The sequence below is a fragment of the Microcebus murinus genome, chromosome 19 (assembly GCF_040939455.1).
Source record: "Microcebus murinus isolate Inina chromosome 19, M.murinus_Inina_mat1.0, whole genome shotgun sequence".
In the NCBI taxonomy this organism is placed as follows: domain Eukaryota; kingdom Metazoa; phylum Chordata; class Mammalia; order Primates; family Cheirogaleidae; genus Microcebus; species Microcebus murinus.
The window spans coordinates 17,709,264-17,730,267 of NC_134122.1; the positions used below are offsets into that span (position 1 = coordinate 17,709,264).

General features: G+C 48.9%; 1 protein-coding gene across 1 annotated transcript in view; it reads left to right on the plus strand.

Annotated features, from left to right (window-relative positions):
* Window positions 1-21,004, plus strand: part of CACNG3 (calcium voltage-gated channel auxiliary subunit gamma 3) — an 88,174-nt gene that overhangs the window by 45,072 nt on the left and 22,098 nt on the right. The window lies entirely within an intron of this gene.

The window sequence follows — 21,004 nt, forward strand, 5'->3', positions numbered from 1 at the left end:
ATGCTGACAACTTGGATGTTTGTGGGGGAGAGAAAAGATGTCATGAAGACAGCTGGGCATGGTGGCACCCGCCTGTCGTCCCAGCTACTTGGGAGGCTGAGGTAGGAGGTTCCCTTGAGTGTAGGCGTTGCAGGCTGCAGTGAGCTATGATGGTGCCACTGTGCTCCAGCCTGGGCAACACAGCAAGACCCTCTCTCTGAAAAAAAAATTAAGTAAATAAATAAAAAAGAAGTCAACTTTTCTGAGCTAGTCAGCAAGAATACAGCTCTTATTTAAACAGTGTTTATGATGGCACCATTCTAATCACTTAACATATATCACCGATCCCCACAAAAACCCTATGAGATAAGCATTGTTGTGATCCCCATTTTACAGATGGGGACAACTGAGGCACAGAGCAGTTAGGTGACTTGCCTCCGGTCACGTAGTTCGTAAGTGGTGCTACTAGGATTTGAGTCTGTGCAGCCTGGCTCCAGAGTCTCTGTGCTAAACTTCCACCCTGTTTTCTCCTCCCCAAAGAGGAGGAGAAACAAAGAACAAAAGGAAGAACTTTCCTGGCTCCCCATATCCTGCCCTGAGCTGCTTGGTCAGTAAGCACAGCTCAGCTCAGTGGAGCTACACGCCCAAGGCCGTATGAGGTCACATAGAGACAGACGATGTCCCTGCAACGAGCAAATACCAGGAATGTCACAGAATCCTGCTTCCTGGCCAGAGGGACCGGGGTCCTTAGGGCTTCTCAAGGTGTTTCCCTCTTCGATGCTGGGAAGAGAGAAGCCAGCCACAGGGCACTCGGGTTGCCTCTTTCGGACACGGACACAGTGTGAGGCAAGAGTTAAGGGCAAAAGCCCTACAGATAGATCCAAGGTCATTTACTTTACCTCTGTGAGTCTCAATCTTCCCATCTGTAAAATGGGGACCATGTAAGCATCCTGCAGGGTTATTATGAGCTAGTATAGGTCAGGTGCCATTAAAAGGTACCAGGTGCGTTCTAAGTGCTTTGTAAGTTGTAATAAAGGGATAAAATTTGTGGTGGGTGAGGGCACAGAGGAGAGGCGGTCCACAGACCAGTTTCTGGTCATGATCAGCCATCACATCTGTCCCTGGACGTGACCCATTGGGAGATTGATTTGGGAAAATGGGTGGGAGCTGCAAGTCTAAGGTGGATCTGAGCGAGAACCCAGCCCACTGGGCGTCTCCACTCGGATGTTCCCCGGGCCTCTCTGACTCTTCCATCCATGATGAGCTCAGCAGCTCCTCCTTCCCCACAAGCGCAGTCTATGTTCCTTTCCCCAATGTGGCGAGTTGCATAACAAAGAAAAGTACAGTGCAAAGAGCACAAAGTCAGAGCCAGATCACTGGGGTTCTAAGCCAAGCTCTGTCACTCATTAGCTGTGCTCCCTTGCGCAAGTTACATACCCTCTCTGTGCCTGTTTTCTCATCTGTAAAATACTGGGTGATAATAGTATCTTACGGTGCTGTTGTGAGAATTAAATGGAAGTATATTCTGTTATCCAGTAAGCACTAAATAACTAATAATCCCAGTGTGCACGGGCTCTTTGTCTTTTAAAAATACTAACACTAGCTAAAACATATTCACTAAAATATTCACTATTCTTCATGTAGAAAAACTCCTTTATTTCTCACAAACACTGTCTAAGATAAGTTCTATTATTACTCCAATTTACAAAGGAGGAAAATGAGACTCAGAAAGGTTGAGCCACTTGCCCAAGATCACACAGCTTAAAGTGGCAGGGTTGGAATTTGAACTCTGGCACTTCGGTTTCAGAGTTGAGGCTCATAACACCCCCGCTATATTGTCTTGAGAGCTTCTTCTTGCATTTAAAACCTTTGTTCTTCTACACTTGTCAGGATTGATGAAAAGATGAAACTGGCCAAAAAGAAATATCTAGCAAGTTTTCAATGCCCGGAAACAGAGTTTCCCTAGAGGCATGCTTGACATGGGATACTAGTATGCTAAGCAGAACCAATACACCATGTATGGGGTCCAGAGCAGAATGAAAATGGGGAGCCCCTTGTTCAAACAATAGCAAGAATTTCAAGCCAGGGGGAGCAGAACATTAAATGAAGCACGGGACCCTTCTAAGCATGGGGCCCTGTGCGACTGCCCAGGTGCTGTGTCCCCAAAGCTGATCCTGGGACCTATGGATCCCTCGGCCCTCAGGACAGCAGCCGTGGGTGATCCGAGCTCTGCTGGGGGCTGGGAGCCCCAGTGCGGCTGCATGTGAAAAAGGTTAGGAAACCCTGTCCTCATGGGTCAGCCTAGACCGCAGGCTCCTCTTCAGTCTCCAGCACATCTGAGCCAAAGCCCAGTTCTTCTCCCTGAGATCTATTAACCAGGAAAGTGTTCTGCATGTGTGGGCCGCCACAGCCCTCACGGTATAGATATATATGTCCCTGTGTTCCCACCGACTCCCCAGCAGACATGTGGCAGCTCCGTTCCGAAACCCAGCAACTTCTCCAGGGACTCTCGCCCCTCCTCCCCCGCCTCCTCCGCCCCCCTCCCACTCTCCCTCATTTCCATGCCTTGCAGGGGACCCACACGATCAGGAAACCCAGGTAGGTGACAGGAGGGGGGCAGGGGCAGAGGATCTGTGGGCTCTGAGCTTTAAGGGGATTGAAAAACGACAGTCCCCAAGTCTGCAAGGCGGTGAGTCCCTTGGGCCACTGCACAAGGAAGCTGGGGGCTCGTGCAGGGCATTTTTATTCTCCACTTGGGCTCCTTAGGAAGCTCCTGGAATATGGGAGTGGCCTTGTCCACCTAACTGTCCAGGGGAGTCCCACTGCCGGGCTACCGCTTCCCTGATGCCAGAGTCCCAGCTTCTTGACAACGCATCTCAGAATGATTTCTGGAAATCTATTAAATTCAACGAGTATTCACCAGGCAATGACCAGGGGCCAGGCCATATTGTCATACTGCTGGCTGGCTTTGTCCCTTTCATCAAGATTTCCCCATTTCTGTGTCTCTCCCAGACATTCCAGGGGAAAGAAAGGTCGCCTTCAAATCCTAGCAAGGGATGTCTGGGTTTCTCAGATTTACTTCTTCGGCTGTCAGAAACACGTCTATCACCTCACATCTTCCTGTTTGTTCTGATCACCACCTTCACCGTCATCATTACCATCTCCATAACGTTTGTTGAGCATGTACTATGTGCTTTCCAGACGATGTCACCTTTAATCCTACAGCAAACCTAGGGGGCTTGTACTACTATCTCTATATTCTAGATGAGGACGCTAAGGTTCAGAGAGTGTAAGTAACCTGCCCACGGTCACACAGCCTGGGCTGTAGTGAAAAAATTGCAGTCTTAAAAAACAAACAAAACAAAACAAAAATAATTGAAGTCTTCCCCACTTGGAGGAGCCCAGGAGCTGTCTGGACACTATCCAGACGCAGCCTTCCTTCCTCATCTCCCCTTCCAGCCCCTGGCAAGAGCCCTCCCCGACACACGCCCTGTGCCTCCCCGGGGCAGTGCCCTCCCTGGCTGGGGACCTGGATGCCCAGAGCTCTGGAGCATGCGCTGTCTGCCCTGAAGCGGGCCCCCTCGTTGAGAGTCTGTGCTGTCTCTCCCCAGCGAGGCCAAGCGCCCGCGGGAAGGTCACGGCCTGCTTTTCCACGTCCCCCACAGAGCCAGCATGGCGTGGGCACCATGGTGCTCACCGTGGCAACACCAGATGACCCATCCGTGGCTGGCCTGTGCTCTGGGTACCGTCCCAGTCCTCCTCACAGCAGCCCCAGCTGAGACACCCCGAGACTCCACCCCAGGCCCCCCAAACCCCGAGCCCATCCACATCTTGGTTCCTGGGAGCAGGTGACATAGTTCCGCTCCGTTTGCCTGGCGTCCTCCCAGGTCCTGATGGGGCGGCCCCACGTGCAGTGGAAACAGACAGACCCGGTTCAAATTCCAAACAAACGGCATGTTCTAAACAGTCCTTGGTTCAAACTCCAGCTCGGCTGCTTGGCTGGGTCACCATCAGACAACTGCACGTCCACGAGCTGCAGCGTCCTCACCAGTGAAATACACATAAAGACGCACAGGGACTAACACGGCAGGGGGAACGTCTAGGAAAGCACCTGGGACAGAGACCTCATGGCACCAGCTGCCTACACCGGATCTGCAGCAGTTCTGCGGACGAAGGGGTCCCTGGAGTGACCTCCCCTGCCCCACGCTGCATAACTGCCACCATCATCCTGTGCCTCGGGGACACGCCGGGTGCTTTATTTATACTATCTGATATAAACAGCCATTCCAATTTTTCAGTCGAAGAAACGGAAGCTTAGAGATGTTGAGAAAGTCAAAGAACGTGACGCGGTTAGGAAGGAGCAGAGGCGGGTTTGAACTCGGGCTTGGCCGAGTCCCGAGCCTGAGCTCTTGGCCGGGTTGTCCTGCGAGGCTGCTCCCGCTGCGGCCACAGGACAGCGCCCGACACGCTTGGAGGGAGAGGCCGGCGGGCAGAGAGGTGGACAGAGAGGACGGGGTAGATGTGCTCGGCAGAAAGTGGGGGATCCCCTTTGCACGAGAGATGGGTGAGGGGGGCCCAGCCAGGCCTACTGTGGAGCCCAGAGCCACCACACCGGGGACAGCCAGTCTCTCTGTCCTGCTCTCTTTGCCACGAGGCGGCTCTGGCAGAGCAAGGTGTGGGGAAAACACAGCCCCGTGCTGGCATCTTGGGCGCTTGCAGGTTTGGAAGCCTGGAGAGACTGACCACGCCCCCCTGCCCCCCTGTGTTTGTAGTTGGCTGGCAGCAGTGGCTGTAGGAAAGTGGGGGCTCCCGGCATTCTAAGTGGGGTGGGGTGGGGGTTGCTGAATAGAAAGACCCTGGACCAGCAGCCTCAGCCTGTCGGGGAGCTTGTTAGAAATGTAGAGTCTTCTGAACACGGTGGTGGGCACCTGTCATCCCAGCTACTAGGGAGGCTGAGGTGGGAGGATTTTTGAGGCCAGAAATTCAACTGAGACTGGCCTGGGCAACATAGTAAGACCCCGTCTCAAAAAAAAATCTTTTTTAAAAAAAGAAAAATAAATGCAAAACCTCAGGACCCATCCAAGACTTGCTGAGTCAGACCCTCTGGAGATACAGCCCAGGAGTCTGTGCCTCGCAAGCTCTCCAGAGGATTCCACGTGGCTCGAGAGAGGTGGGGATTCCAGCCTCTGGGCCGTAGCACTTGCTGGCCGCCCTTCCTGGACGCTTTCCCTCTTATTCTTAGCGTAGCTGCTGTGTTCAGCGTCTGGCCTCAGCCCACGTGCCCCTTCTCTGAGAGGCTTCCCTAACCTCCCACCGGGACTGGCTATCTTGGCGTTTATTTCCTTCCTAGCTCGCCTCCCATGCAGTAGTAACCTCGTTCCTACTCTTCCTCTCCCATAGCCACAAGGGCTGCCACTTCGTCCCTCTGCACCAGGAATGGTGCTTAGCATGTAGGAGGCACTCACTATACCCTTTTTGGAATGAATGAATGAATGAATGAATGAATGAATGAATGAGCAAACACCAGCTTCCTGCCTCCTGCCCAGACCCTGAGACCCTGCTTCCAGCCAGAATCAGCAAGTAGGTTCTCTGCCCCCTGGTCATACTATGGCTGGTGCCTTCAAGGGTGTCTCCCTGGGACCCTGGCCCAAGGGTCTTACAGCTCAGGAGGGAATGTCCTGTCACAGGTGGGGGCACCTATTACGGGGTGGCTTTGGGCATATTCTGGTTGCTCTAATCCCATGCAGCGTGGCTGTTAATGCTGCCCCTTGAGGCATGGGGAAATCTGTTCTGCCCACCCCAGGTTGAAGGGGGTAGGAGCTAACTAGCTCCTTCTTTCTGCCAATGACCAACAGCGCCCCCAGGGGGAGGCCCCCAGAGTACAGGCGGCACCTATGATGGCCGATATGTGGTATCCAGACACGGCATTAAATAACATCTCACCGCGTGGCGAGAAAGCTATTTCCCTTTCCATTCACGGGTATCTAGCTGGAATTTAATAACATCATTTTGTTTTCATTGTGTTTATTTTTACAGTGGCCTATTTACAGCCAGAGATACTAGCTTTCCATTTACAGTTGGGTTATAAAGTTTCCTTTTGAAAACAAATTTAAGTTAAAAGGGAAAATGAGTTGATTTAAAGAGTGTCAGCCTAAATATCAGAGAGGGAGACTCTCCACGAGAAAAGGATGTTAATTCCGGAACAGGCACTGCCACGGGAATGTGCGAGCCGTAGTGAGCTCTGTGCGCATTCAGGGAGGTAAAGGAAGACGATGATTTTTAAAGGAAAAACGAGGAGGATGTCATGACTGTCTTGAGCTAATGATCTTTGGCGACAAGGATCAATAACAAAGGTGGCACCAGTTCAAGACCAGGCAGGCAGTTGCTGGGCAGGTGTCCTTGGGGAAGTATTGTGTGTGTGTGTGTGTGTGTGTGTGAGAGAGAGAGAGAGAGAGAGAGAGAGATTGTGATGGCTTTTGTGCAAGATTGTGGGTTTTGCAGAGTGTTTTGTTGCAGTTCTTGTGTTATCAGGCATGTATGCATGAGAACCGTCTCTTCGTGGCCTTCCCTGGCTCTATTTGTCAAGGCTTTTTTTTTAATGTATATAAAATACTCTTTAAAATATAGGCTATAAAATCAAAATAAAAGTCTTGAGGTCTGTTTCTCCTGATAGAAACTAAGATAATGACTCACATCAGCTCTCTCTTGCGTGTGGCCCATATTTGTTCCTCGAGAAACACACATTTCTTGCCCCAGAAAAATCTGGGAGTGCCGTGTGGTCCCCAAGCAGTTACTTCTCTTTTACACGTTGTCAAAGCAGCCACTGGACTTTTCCCGGTGTGACTCAGACCCCATCCGCCGTGGCCTTTGTGTTGCAAGAGACACACCATGAGCTTCAAAAAACCCCTTTACCTGGGCGTCGTAGAACAAGGTCCTTCAACCCTCTTCCTTCAGACTCACTACGTAGCTTTCTCCAAAGAAAGTCCCCCATTCTCATTTCTAACTTTTATACCACCGATGTGGATGAAGGGGTAAGAGTCGCCTAACTGGTTTCTTTCTTCTTCATTTTTTTTTATTTTATTTTATTTTCTGAGACAAAGTCTCACTCTGTTGCCTAGGCTAGAGTGCCGTGGCGTCAGCCTAGCTCACAGCAACCTCAAACTCCTGGGCTCAAGTGATCTTCCTGCCTCAGCCTCCCAAGTAGCTGGGACTACAGGCATGGGCCACCATGCTCGGCTAATTTTTTCTATATATTTTTAGTTGTCCAGCCAATTTCTTTCTATTTTTAGTAGAGACAGAGTCTCGCTCTTGCTCAGGCTGGTTTCGAACTCCTGACCTTGAGCGATCCACCTGCCTCAGCCTCCTAGAGTGCTAGGGTTACAGGCGTGAGCCACCGCGCCTGGCCCTAACTGGTTTCTTGACATCTTATTTATAAATGTTGCATTTAGTCCAGCGCCTCCTTTGAAATGTGGTCCCTTTAGTCTCACAGTGTCTCAGCAAACTTTCTATTTCTAACTAAATAAGTTAGTTCTTGCTGTCGCCCAAGCAAAAATGCCACCAGTGCTAACACTGGGGATGGTGGTAAAAGGAAATTTTAATCCTATACGTTACACTCGCTGTTGAAATTTTTTAAATCGAGGCAAAATATACATATATAATTTACCATCTTTACCACTTTGAAGTGTCATTTGGCAGGACTTTCAACACAAGTGACTCCATTTTGATGCTGACAACTTTCAAAAGAGAAACGTAAGATAAATACTGAAGCATGTGATATAAATACATGGAGAAAAGCACAAAAACTGGGGAATGTGCAGCCTGCTGTACTTGTGGTATAAGTTCACATTCTTGTATATGGATGCATTTCAGGAATTAGGATGTTTAGGATTTTACAAAGGCAGGAGAGTTAATTTACCAAAGGTGACTTAGCACCTCTGGGAAGCACCCTGCAATGAAACGCATTCCTCACCCTGCAGAAAATCTTAGAAATAGTCACAGCAAGTGATATAAATAGTAATGGTGAAGTTTCCCAAGTCAGATCAGGTCAGATTAGGCCCTAAAATGAGTTCATGGGATGACCTCACATTTTTGCTGCCAATAAACTTCAAGGAACTTGTATTTTTTTCCAGAGCTTTTAGGATTTCAGGAGTCTGGATAAGAGATTGTGGACCTTAGAAATAATCCTAATGCTAATCCTAGCTGAGAGTTAATGAGTATTCCACTGCGCTACATGCTTTACCTATTTGATCTCATATAATCCTCACAGCAACCCCACGAGTTAGGTGCTATGATTACAGTAGCTCCCCTTATCTGTGGTTTTGCTTTTCAAGGTTTCAGCTACCCAAGGACAACCATAGTCTGAAAATAGCAGATGGAAACTTTCAAAAATAAACAATTCATAAGTTGTAAATTGCGTGCCGTTCTGAGCAGCGTGATGGGATCTTGTGCCGTCCCCCTCTGTCCCACCCAGGACGTGAATCAGCCCTTTGTCCAGCGTATCCACGCTCGATATGCCACGCGCCCATTGGTCACTTAGGAGCTGTCCCAGCGTCACTGTGCTGCGTTCAAGGCCCCCCTTGTTTTACTTCATCATGGCCCCAAGGCACAAGAGTGGTGACGCTGGCAATCGGGACGTGCCAAAGAAAAGCGGTATAAGTGCTTTCTTTAAGTGAAAAGGTGAAAGTTCTTGGCTTAAAAAAGAAAAGAAAAAAGAAGTCTTAGGCTGAGGTTGCTAGCTCTACAGCGTTCATAAAACTGTGAATGAGGAAAGAAAAATTCATGTTGGTTTTGCTGTCGCACCTCGAACTACAAAAGTTACGGCTATGGTGTGTGATAACTTTTATTACAGTACATTGCTATAATTGTTCTATGTTATTAGTTATTGCTGTTAATCTCTTATTGCAATGAATTTATAAATTAAACATTATTATATTAATAGGCAGGCAGGTATAGGAAAAAACATAGTATAAATAGGGCTTGGTACCATTTGTGATTTCAGGCATCCACTGCGTGTCCTAGAACAAGACCCTCATGAGTAAGGGAGGATTGCTGGATACCCATTTTCCAGATGGGGAAACTGAGGCCTCACGTGGTTGAGTCATTTGCCAAGGTCACATGGCTAAGAGGCAACCCAGATGGGAAGCAAGATGGCCAGAGAAGGAGAACAGAGAATGGCCTGGAACTCAGACCAAACATAGCCACCCTCACCCCCACCCCACCCCGTGCCCGGCTCTCCTACTTGGATACGGACTCTCGCATCAGCATCATTCCTTAGGTAGGAGGAGGGAGCGCCACGGCCCAACAGCTCCTGTGAGCAGCTCTATGAGGTCATTAGCACCTCCAAGGAACCCTCGCCACCCTTGGGGACACCCCAGAGACTGCCAAGAGAAGCTGCGAGCTCCAGGGCCACAGTTTCTTTTAGCCTCCTACTCTGCCCCCTCCCTACGAAACACACTCTCTCTTTTTTTCCCTTTGGTTGTCATTTTTATTGAACACACAAACCCTGTGCCAGGCAGTGCTTAGCTAAACATTTTCTTATACATTAGCTCTGTTTTTAGAAGACTTTTAAATTTGAAAAACACAGGAAAATGGAGCCAAAAAAAAAAAAAAACTAAAATTCACTCATAATGCACTTTTAAGAATACAGTATGAGGAGCAAAAATTGTTCCCCCATTCTGCTTCTAAAAGTCTTCTCCTCCTAACCCCCAGAGGTAACCAGTGCTTAAAGTAACTCTCTCAATCTTTCCCTATGCAAGTGGAGACATATGTATGTCCACGTCTATATCCATGACTATGTCCATATCTAAATCAATATCTGCCTATTTAGCTATCGGTCTACAAAATAACCCATGTACCACTGCCCAGGTTGTGCACTGCTCAACTCTGAGAGCCACCATCACATAAACTGCCTTATAATCCACTCACGCATATTTTTTGCCTTACAAAAATGAGATAAGGCCTTCCATATTGATCTCTCACTTTTAAGAAAAACAATCATTAGGGACATCTTTCCTGGTCACCCTTAATGGCCAGAGCTTCCTCATTCTCTGTGATAGCTGCCTGATAGTCCATAGCATGGCTGTACTTCAAGGAATCCGACCCTTCCCCTAATAAAGATTATCTAAGATGTTTCCAAGCTTTTTGGTTTTTATAAATACCACTCTCCTTTTAATACTCATAGCCATCTTCTGAGTTTAGCATCCTTATACCCATTTTAAGCTAAGGAAACTGATGCTCAGCGGTATATCTAGGTAGTACGTGGTAGGACCAGGATGGTCTGACTTCATGTTTATGCAAAGCATTTGATACTGAGGCTTGATCACAGCAACTCTGAGTAAGTCTAGATCATCATCTTGATAGGTTGATATCCATAAATATCAGTACCCAACTGGAGGCGTTACCTTTGCCTGGAAGGCCAGAGGAAAAAAGAATAAAACTAACTTATTTAGCACCAAGTATGTGTCCAGCACCTCACTGGAGGCTTCTTATACACTATTTTATTGAATTATCAAAGAGACTATTATAGAAAGACACTGGCATCCTGTCTGCAGAAAGCCGAAGTTCAGGAAGGTAAATGGCCCGATGTCACACAGGAAGGGGTGGAGCTGGGATCTGAACCCACATCTTCCTTGCTCGTATTTCTAACGGATCCGGATCTCAGCCCAGGAACTCCAGTGTGTGTGACTATAACTTTACTTTTCTGCAGGTGAACTTAGTTTCTCAATTTCCTTCCTTAACCCGTCCCTCGCCTGGTTTTCCCGTCTCAGTTCCTGGTGCCACTACTTACCCCAGTCGCACAGGCCAAAAGCGAAGACATCCTCGGTGCCTCTGTTTCCGTCACTCCCCACCCTCGACACACTGAGGCTTGTTGGCTCGGCCTTCAAAACTCCATCTTAGCTGAAGGCACCAGCTTCTCCCCACTCCCGAGCTGCCTGTTCAGCCCAAGCTGCCGCTGCCCGCCCCTGAGACCATTCTCCACCAGGGAGCCCGAGGGGCCGTGTAAAAAATATAATCATTTCACTCTCCTGCTTAACCTCCCGCCCTCTTCGTACTTGGAACAAGCGTCCTCAGTGGACCGCAAGCTCTCCTGCCTGTGGCCTCAGCCTTCTCTCAGAGGTTCCCTACTGGGTCCTCTCTGTCCCTCCACACGCTAGTTCATTGCCACCCAAGGGCCAGCCCTTCCTCTTCCCTCCTCCTGAGTACTTGCCCTGATCTGAAACGGGGCTTGTCCTTTCCCCCTGCGGCTCCCGGGTCACACAGACCCCCTCGGAGACATCCTACCCCCCTCCCCTCCCTCGGCCACCCAGAGCCCTTTTCCTGCTTCGGTTTCTTCTCAGCTGTGATCACTGTTTGCAGTCATTCGTTTCATTGTCCTCTCCATCCCCCCGGGAGGATCCAAGGGTTCCTTCTGTGCTACACCATGGGAGCCCCAGTGCCTACTGGGGTGCCAGACATGCCATAGCATTTACTGAGTGCAGTGGATGAATGAGTTTCTGTTAGGAGCACCGTGTCCACTGGAGGAAGAGGGCAGGAATTTAATCTCAACCGATTCCTTCCCCTGAGGGGGATCAAAATTCTGAGGGGCAAGAGGGGTGGGTACATCTGGTCTGGGTCGTCTATCCATGCTGGCATCTGGGACAAAAGAAGGACATGAGGCACTTGGGAATAAGGGCTGGGGGGGGGGGGGCGGGGACATCGGTTAATATTCAGAAGAGTCACCCACCACCAGTCTTTGTCCCACTCTAGTTCTCTGCACACTTGAGACCTGGCACACCCAGCAGCCTGGATCTCAGCAGCTCCTGAGTCCCAGGAGCCAGACCCTAGAGACAGGGGTGGGGCAGGTCGAGACAGGGCCCCGAGCACAAGCCTTGCCGACACCAGCCAGCTCTGCTCCTGAGGGAAGGTGCTCAGCACTGTTCTGCACGGCCGGCCAGCGATTCACAGTTGACAAGCCACCTCACACCCATCGCCATGTCCGATGCTCACAGCAAGCCCAGGAGGTGGGAAAGGTAGAGTTTAAGAGCTTCATTTCACAAATATAGAAATCAAAACCAGGCATGGTTATGTGAGTTGCTCAGGTTTGCAGAGCAGGCTTGGGGCAAAGCTGGGACTGGGAGATTGTCACCTGGTTAGAGCTTAATAAATGGTGCTGCTGTTCCAAGAAGATGATCCTATATTTGTGAGAACTGTCAGATGCAAATGACAGAAACGCATTTCGAATAAGCATAAGCAGCCACATAAGCTATTGGCTTATGGAACTGACATACCTACGGTCACCTCATTCAGGCAGGGCTGGATCCAGGGGCTCAAATGAAATTATCAAGATTCAGACCATCAGTGCCTCTCAGCTCTACATTCTCTGTCTTGATTTCACCCTCAGGCTTGCCCTCTCCAAGGGGTGGCCTTTGGCAGCAGTAGCCCCAGCCCACTAACTCAGCAACCCAATGGTGAAGAGTATTTTTCTTTTGCAACAGTTCTAACCAAGTTCTAGGACTATCCTTATTGGACCAACTCAGTCACATGGCCATCCCTGAGCCAATCACTCATGTCAGAGTGGCAGGATGTGTTGATTGGCCCAGATCTAGGTCATGTGCTTACCCTATAGCCAGGTGAATTCTGATTGGCCATGACCAAATCACATGCCCACCCATGAAGCTGACAATGGAGTCATCCCCCACCCTACTCCCTAGACACACAGGCTGAAATGGGGGGAAAGTCATTCCCTATAGTAGAATCAGGGAATTGTTACCAGCAGAGGGAGAATAGATGCTACTCGGGCAGCTAGAACAGATGTCCCCTCCAGACTCCTGGTACAGACCAGTGACCTCAGCTCTCCCCACCACCTGATCCTGAACCAGTCTAGCTAACTGTAGGCTCCAGGCTTGAGGCTCAGGCCAGAGACAGAGGCTGACCACTCCCTGGGACTCAAGCCTGCACTACCAGCTGGAGGGGGTGGTGGTGAATGTTCTGGGAGCCTGGACCACCTCCTCATGGGGAGATATGAAGTCTCTAAGTCTCTAAGGAGTGGGCACGGCAGGGACCCCAAGCCAAAAAACCATAGCCCTGAGAAAGGGAAAAGGAAAAGAAGCAAGCCAAGCTCTCAGGCCCAGACAGACCCTGGAATAGAAAGAAAATCTTGAGCAGTGAAGAGAAGCCAACCAACAAAGCTCAAAGAGCAACCCAGACTTGGAGGAAACACTCAATACTCATCCTATTCATTCATTCATTTGTCCACTTGTTTATTTAACAACCTACTGTGTGTTAGGCCCTGGAAGGGGAGCAGTGAACAAGGCAGAGATGCTCTCTTGGAATTTACAGTAGAGTGAAATAAACAGACATATAATTAAACTTGTAATTAATTATTTATAATATGTCCCAGAAAGAGAAGCTGAGGATGCTGTGGGGGCAAATAATTAGAAGGCATCAGCCTGGGGACATATTTATGGTAAGATCTAAAGCACAAGTAGGAATTGATCAAACGGAGGATGAATGGGGAGGGATGTTCCATGCACAGGTGCACATGCAAAGGCCCTGGGGCAGGAAGATAAAACAGAAGCCTGCGCAGGGGCAGTTGGTGAGATGCATCCGGAGATGGGCCCGGTCAGATCACACCTCATATAGCCCAGATAAAGGATTCTTGTCATTATCCAACCAGAAGCCACTTTGTCTAAGAGTCCCACAGACCCATACACACAACAGACAGACGTTCAGTAAATATTCATGAAGCACCTACTGTGTACCAGGCTGGGTGACGATGTTTGAGATTCAGTGGTGCTTACATTCTACAGAAGAAGTCGGAGAATAAGTGAGGCCATAAATATAAGCAGGACAATTAGCACACTCACAGATAATCAGAAACTCCATAAAGGAAGCCACTGGCGGTGTGCAAGTGAGGCGGGGACCTGAGCGCTCCTTGAAGGGCCAGCAGAGAGAGGTCCAGGCAGAGAGAGCCGCTAGACGACGTGTCCCCAGTGCACTCACACAGAGTCACGTCCACACAGGGGTGCCACATGCCCACTGACATCTCTGCGCTTCCAGAATACATCTGCGCCCACCTCTGATAACCCAGTTCCCCCCCAAACCTCACCCCCTCACTCATCACACACACACACACACACACACACCCCCGCCCTGAACACACCTCACTCAGAGACAGTCCCTGCCACACCCCCATCCTATGGCAACTTGCAAAGCTGCTGGGAGCTGCGTGGGCAGGGAGAACGGGGCTGTGGAGGAGGGACATCCAGCCAGGAGGCCTGGGGGGGAGCTCAGATTCTGGGGGAACCACCAGGACGTCCACGCGGGTTGCAGGGAGGCGGCCAGGCTCTTTACCTTGCAGAACTACATCCCAGTGTGGTGTTTGCTCAAAAAACGCCAGAACTATTCCTGGATGTCAGGTGCACTTAATGGTTGCCGTGGCAACCACCCTCGCTTAATGAATAGAAGAGAGTAAAAGACGCCCCGGATAAATGTCAGGGCGCGGGATGGATTTGCTTGGGAGCAGATCTGTTAGTGCCGAGCAGAGCTGACCAGCGGAGGTTGAAATGAACAGTCCAGGGTAGCTGGCAACAGATCCAGGAGCCGTTCTTCCCTTTCTCAGTTTAGCATAGTCAGAACACTAACATTTAACAAAATGTCAAAAAAGTGTGGCTCTTTATGCAGACAGTTAAACATAGACTCCGGTTTTGTGGGTTTGATTCTGCACATGTTTACGGAGTTTGCGGGGGTGCAGAAATCTAAGCCCAGGTCTCTCAGGAGTTGAGATGCCACTTTTTTTTTTTAAAACTCTTGAGCATTATTTTTTTTAAATGAAGAAAGTAGAAAGTGCCAAGTCGGGTTTAAAAATAAGCTTTTGAACTCCAAACCTCCACACATTGTATTGTCATTATGCCATTTCCATGCTGCTTACAGGATGAGAAGGCAAATGGTAGGATCTGGGGACAAGGTATGGGTTAGCAGCTGCACGAAGAATGTCCCTTGAGCCCGTTGTCGGTGCATCTCAGTGACTGTGCACAGCCTCACTGGGGAATCACAGCAAAAGAATCTTTCTGAATCTGTGAAAGCGAAGCCTGAGTCCAGGGCACGGCCGGCTCTGCACTCACAGCTACCGTCGGGACAGGGACTCAGCCTGCCTGTGATGCTCCATTGTTGCAAGACCTCGAACAAGTCTTAAAAGGCCTCAAACCCCAGACCTTGTAAGAGGGAACAATACCTACCCCCCACGAACCTTCCTCACCCCCAAACCCACCTTTCTTGTCCTCCAGCCAAGGCCTCAAACACAGAAACCAAGTTTTTCGTGGACGTGATGATGCTACGCTGCGTCCATCTGGCGACAGGGGACCGGAGCACCTTCCAGCTGTCAGGGCCGCACACTCAGGCCCTGATGTGTGTCCGAATCCTGCAGGAACCTGCTGCAAAACACAAGTTCCAGAATCTCCAATTAAGCGCATCGTGCAGGGGCCCAGGAATGCAGGCTTTTGTTTGTTTGCTTGTTTTAACAAAAGCCTGGGTGGTGCTCGCACAAGGCGGATCCTACTTTTTCAGGCACCTCAGCAGGAGAGAAGTCACCACATAAAAGCAGCTGAGATGAGAGGGCCACAGCCAGGACCCTCGCTCTCTTCCAATCCTTCTCCCCAGAGACCCTGCCACTGCCACAGCAGCCTCCGTGGTCTGGAAGCAGAATGAGTTCTCAGCTCAGTGTGATGTCTACCAAGGCAGGGTTCAGGAGCTGTTCAGACACTCTAAGCAATAAAACAATCACGGTGACCACCCTACTCGCATAGATATCCAACATTCAAATAATAATAAAACTAAGCTATTCAATAAGGAAGATCAACACACTTCTGATTTTTTTCCCCATGGCATTTTAATGCTTTTTGGTAAATGTCAAACATCAGTTTCCAGTTCTCATTCTCTCTTTTTCTCTCTCTGTACCCCTGCTTTGCTGGTACCCCCAATACATGACTATTCTGCCTAATTGGTGAGTCCTGCAGCAGTGCCTATGAAGTTGCAGGCACTGTGTTGGTGAACTAGAACATGCCCTGCCATCTAGACTAGGATGGGCTGGGGTCTTGGCTCTGTGCCCTGGGACTGACCAGAATCTGAGCTCTGGGCTAGGCCAGTGGACCCTCAATTAACCAAATAATTAAGGATCAAGTAAAGCATTTCACCCCCAAATCTCCCCAATGGGTCTGTGGAGCAAAGAGTTCAACACTAAGCTCTTCAGAAATAAAGTGGGCCTAGGCCAGGTGCAGTGGCTCACACCTGCAATCCCAGCACTTTAGGAGGCTGAGGCAGAAAGATTTCTTGAGGCCAGGAGTTTGAGACCAGCCTGAGCAATATAACGAGACCCCGTCTCTACAAAGAATAGAAAAATTAGCCAGGTGTGACGGTGCATGAGCCTGTAGTCCCAGCTACTTGGGAGGCTGAGCCAGGAAAAGCACTCGAGCCCAGGAGTTGGAGATTGCAGTGAGCTATGATGATGACACTGCACTCTATCTGGGATGACAGAGAGACTCTGTCTCAAAAAAAAAAAAAAAAAGAAGAAGAAAAAAGAAAGAAAAGAAACAAGCAAACAAATAACACAAGCCTATTTATTGTGGGGTGGAGAAGGACAGATACTTACCACTATCTGAAATCATCTTTTCCTTTTTATTGATGCCTCTGTTCCATTTATTTCTTTGCTTATTCTAGGTCTCTCCCCAGTAGAATGCAACAGAGATCTGGAACCTAGTCTGTTTATTCACTGATAAATTCCAAGTACTCAGGACAGTGCTTAAAGCAAGGTAGGCACCCCAGCAGGCATCTGTTGAACAAAAGAATGAATCAGGATGTGCACCAACAGCAGCTCTGTTACGTCAGAAGAAAACATTAATTTCTCAGTAACTCGCTCTTATAATTTCTCTAATAGAAAGAGTAACTCAGAACCGCCATACTCTTAGTGCTTCATCTTGCTCAGAGAAACCAAGTTTAGTTCAGGGTCCTTGCTGCCATGAATTCATTATCCCAATTGCTGTCTGTGTGAGGCTGCAGGGGCAGGCATGTAAACTCTGGCTTAACATGAATGTGTGCATTAATAACATTGCTTATCAAATCAGTCTCTGCACAAACGTCCTCCCCACCCCACCTGCTCCACACCCCTGCCCCGTTTAACACTCTGCGGTTCACGCTTTTTGTCTGGCAGCCTCTCCCTGATTGCCAGCTCTTGTCAACATGTGACAATACAATGCAAATAGGAAGCAAAACGTGATGTGCCAACCCCGGGCAAATGAGAGCCTGCCGCAGGGACTCGAGCTAACAAAGGAAGAAGAGAAAATTGACAAGAATGATGATGCGATAGACACGTCCAATGATTTGAATATCAAAGGATTAACAGAAGCCCTTGGGAAAACGGATGACATGCTCAGATTTTTTTCTTTTGCAAAAATGACCCACTTTATGCTCCCGCTGTGGAAGTCAAACTTCATGATCCTGTCAGGGAAGCGAAGGATTACATATTGGACCATCATGAGATCTTCCGAGAAAAATGATGCATCTCCACCTTCCTAATGCATAGTTAGAAAAAGATCAGACAAAATAAATGTTTCTATAAATTATAATTTCATTTTCAAGATAAAGTTGGAAGCATAACTTTGGACTTCGTATGAAATAGGGGTCCCATTTTTAAGTGAACTCGCTTGAAGGCTGTGGTTCTCCACCTTAGCCCCACAGTTGGAATCACCTGGGGAGCTTTGGAAAATCCAGACGCCCAGACTAATTAAGTAAGAATCTCTGGTAGAGCCCAAGCCTCAATCGTTTTCAAACCTCCCGCCCTTCCCAAAGTAATTCTAACGTGAGCCAACATTGAGAATCACTGGTTTAAGACATCCTTTTTTAATTATTATTTTTATTATTTATTTATTTTTTGAGACAGGGTCTCACTTTGTTGCCCAGCCTAGAGTACAGTGGTGTCATCACAGCTCACTGCAACCTCAAACTCCTGGACTCAAGTGATCCTCCTGCCTCAGCCTCCCGAGTAGCTGCGACTAGGTGTGCACCACCATGCCCAGCTAATTTTTAAAATTTTTTATAGAGATGGGGTCTTGCTATGTTGCTCAGGCTGGTGTCAAACCGCTGTGCTCAAGCTATCCTCCTGCCTTGGCCTCCCAAAGTGCTAGAGTCACAGACGTGAGCCACTGCTATAAGTGAGCCCAGCTATAAGGTATTCTTATCCTCAGATAAGAAAGATCTGCTGTAACACCAGGAACCCAAACATTCTTACAGTCAGGATGTTGCTCTTGCTTTCCTAACTCAAGTACCCAGGGAGCATAAACAAATATGATATTGACTCTTTTTTCCTGACCTCTCAAGGCAAATTCATCACAATGGGGGTCTACCAGAAGACCTACATTGCTGGACCCAGAAGCCTTTTGAGCTCTTAGTGGGGCTTTGGGGGCTGGAATGTGGTTGCACTGGCTAGGCTCGTGGCTAGGATGGATGCCAAGCTCTGAGCACGGGGTTGGCTGTATTTCTGGGCTGGACCAGTTGTTCTGGGCACTGTAGCTGGGCTGGGTGGGCTGTTTAGCAGTGTCAACTCTCACTATGAGCATGTGATTGTCCAAAGCCTGCTGCAAAGTATAATGTCTTTTTGCTAGATTGGTGGACCCACAACCACCAAAATCTGCCCCCAGACCACGCGTGTGAACTGCTCACAGTCCAGAGCAGACGGATATGAAGGGTCTGTTCTGGAAGACCATGGAGAGGCTCCATTGCTGTCCTCTTCCTCCACTGGAGGAGGGACATCCTGGGGAAGTCTGCTGCTTCTCCATTCAGGATCTCATTTCAGGACTGCAAACATGAAAGGGTTGGGCCATGTATGACAGTCTCACTTCCCAGGCCCCTCTGTTCTGGATTCAGTATTTCTTGACTTGAAGCCAAAAGACTCTAAATGCACAGCTGTCTTTGAACAACCCAAAAAAAGCTCTGTCTAGCCTTTGGCCAAACTTGTCATAGCAGGTGGTCTATGTCTATTCCCAGTGGAGGGTGATGGCCCCTCAGGCTCCCTGCCTAGATTAGCCCTACGTGGCATACACACGTGCATGTACCCACATACACAGGTCTGCACGGGTGTACATGTGTCTGTGAGGGCAGGAGGAGGGGACCACACTCTCCAGCTTCCCACTGGTTTCCTCTAACCTCTATCCCCAGAAGAGAGCTAACAGTGACATTAATAGCTGTCCTTTGTGAGCCCACACTACATTAGTATGACTACTAAGAGGATTTTGCTAAAAGCTCAGGGTTTAGGGGTAGACAGACCTTGGTTTTATGCCTCAGTTTCCTCGTCTATAAATGCATTTATTGGATTAGCATACAGCTAAATAATACTCACCATGTACTAAGCATTGCTCTAAAGTACTTGACAAAACATTGACTCTCCTACTTCTCATAAAAAGCCTAAGAGGTAGATGCTATTGTTATCTCAGCTTACAAAGGAGGAAACTGAGGCACACATAAAAGTTAACCAACTCGCAGAGCTGGCATCCCAAAACAGGCATTCTAGGTCCAAAAACGCATGTCCCTCAACCCACCCTGTAACCGATAGCAGGAATACGCGAATAGCCCTTAACTCGATGCCTGGCAGACTATGTCTAAATAAACAATGGACCATATAATGATTTCTTTTGAAACTCCCAACAATCTGGAGATTATTAACATTTTAAAAAATCAGGAGATCAAGGCTTGGGCAAATAAATAACTTGCCCAAGGTTAGTTAGTCCACTCAGGACTCTGCTATAACATAGTACCATAGACTCGGTGGCTTATAAACAACTCAAGTTTATTTCTCACGGTCCGGAGGCTGGAAGTATGAGGTCGGGGTGCTGGCAGTGGGGTTCCAGTGAGGCCGTCTTCCACGTTGCCAATTACCTTCTTCTCATTGTTACCTTCATGTGGTAGAAAGAAGATGAGAGAGCTCTCTGGGATCCCTTTTATAAGGGCACTAATCCAGCTTCATGACTGCATCACCTCCCAAAGGCCCTACTCCTAACATCATCATCCTGGGGGTTTCAACATATGAATTTTGGAGGGACACATTCTGTCCATTGCATAAGGTCATCCAACCTGCAAGTTAGGGATTCAAATTCAAGCCCGAGGGCCCCAAAGCCTGTGTTCCCACCAGTACACCACACTACCCTTCTAGAAGTCACTCAGGTACCTGCTGAAGAAGAGGCAGTCCACGTGTCCCCCAGACCACAACCCTATGACTTGTGTGTAAAAATTCAGGGTGAACAGCCATATACCTCTTTGTGATTGCTGGTGGCCACATCCCGGGCTCAGTCTGGGATCCCAAAGGAAACATTCACAACGGGGACTCTGAGCCCCATGTTCAGCTCAAGTCACTTGGAGGTGCCACTTTACCTGGAGATAGAGGATAAAGGGCTTAAGAGTGACAAGCACAAACATCCCATTTTCTAGGCTCCCTCCACACCTCTACATGCTTGGAAGCCACCCAGGGCCAGGGAGGGCCTTTAGGTTGCCCCAAACCTGGCTGCCCTGGGGTCACTCTCAACCCTGAGGGAGAGCTGGGGCTGACCTTGGTGAGCCCCATGTGCCACCATGTGGCACATGTGCCGCTCAACCTCCTTGATTTTCCAGAGATCCCATGGTTGACGGGACAGCTAGAAGGGAAGTCAGTGGACCCAGTGAACCCACCACAATTGTCCCTCTCTCTCCCCGTGGGCCTCTCTTCTGTTCCTCCAACCCACCAACCTCACCCCAGCTCAGGGCCTTGGCATTTGCAGTTCCCTCTGCTTGGAAAGCCCTTTCCTGACTCTTCTTACAACTGGTTCCTTCTCTTTTGTCAGATATGAGCTTTAATGTCCCCCCACTCCTGACCACCCTCTCCAAGGTCCCCACCCAATGCAAAGCCACCATTGCATCACCCTGTTTTCTATCCTTCAAAGCACAGTCATCGTGTTCATTTATTTACCAGTCTATAGTCTCTTCTCAGTGAGAATGGAAGTTCTGAGGACGAGGACCTTCTCTGTCT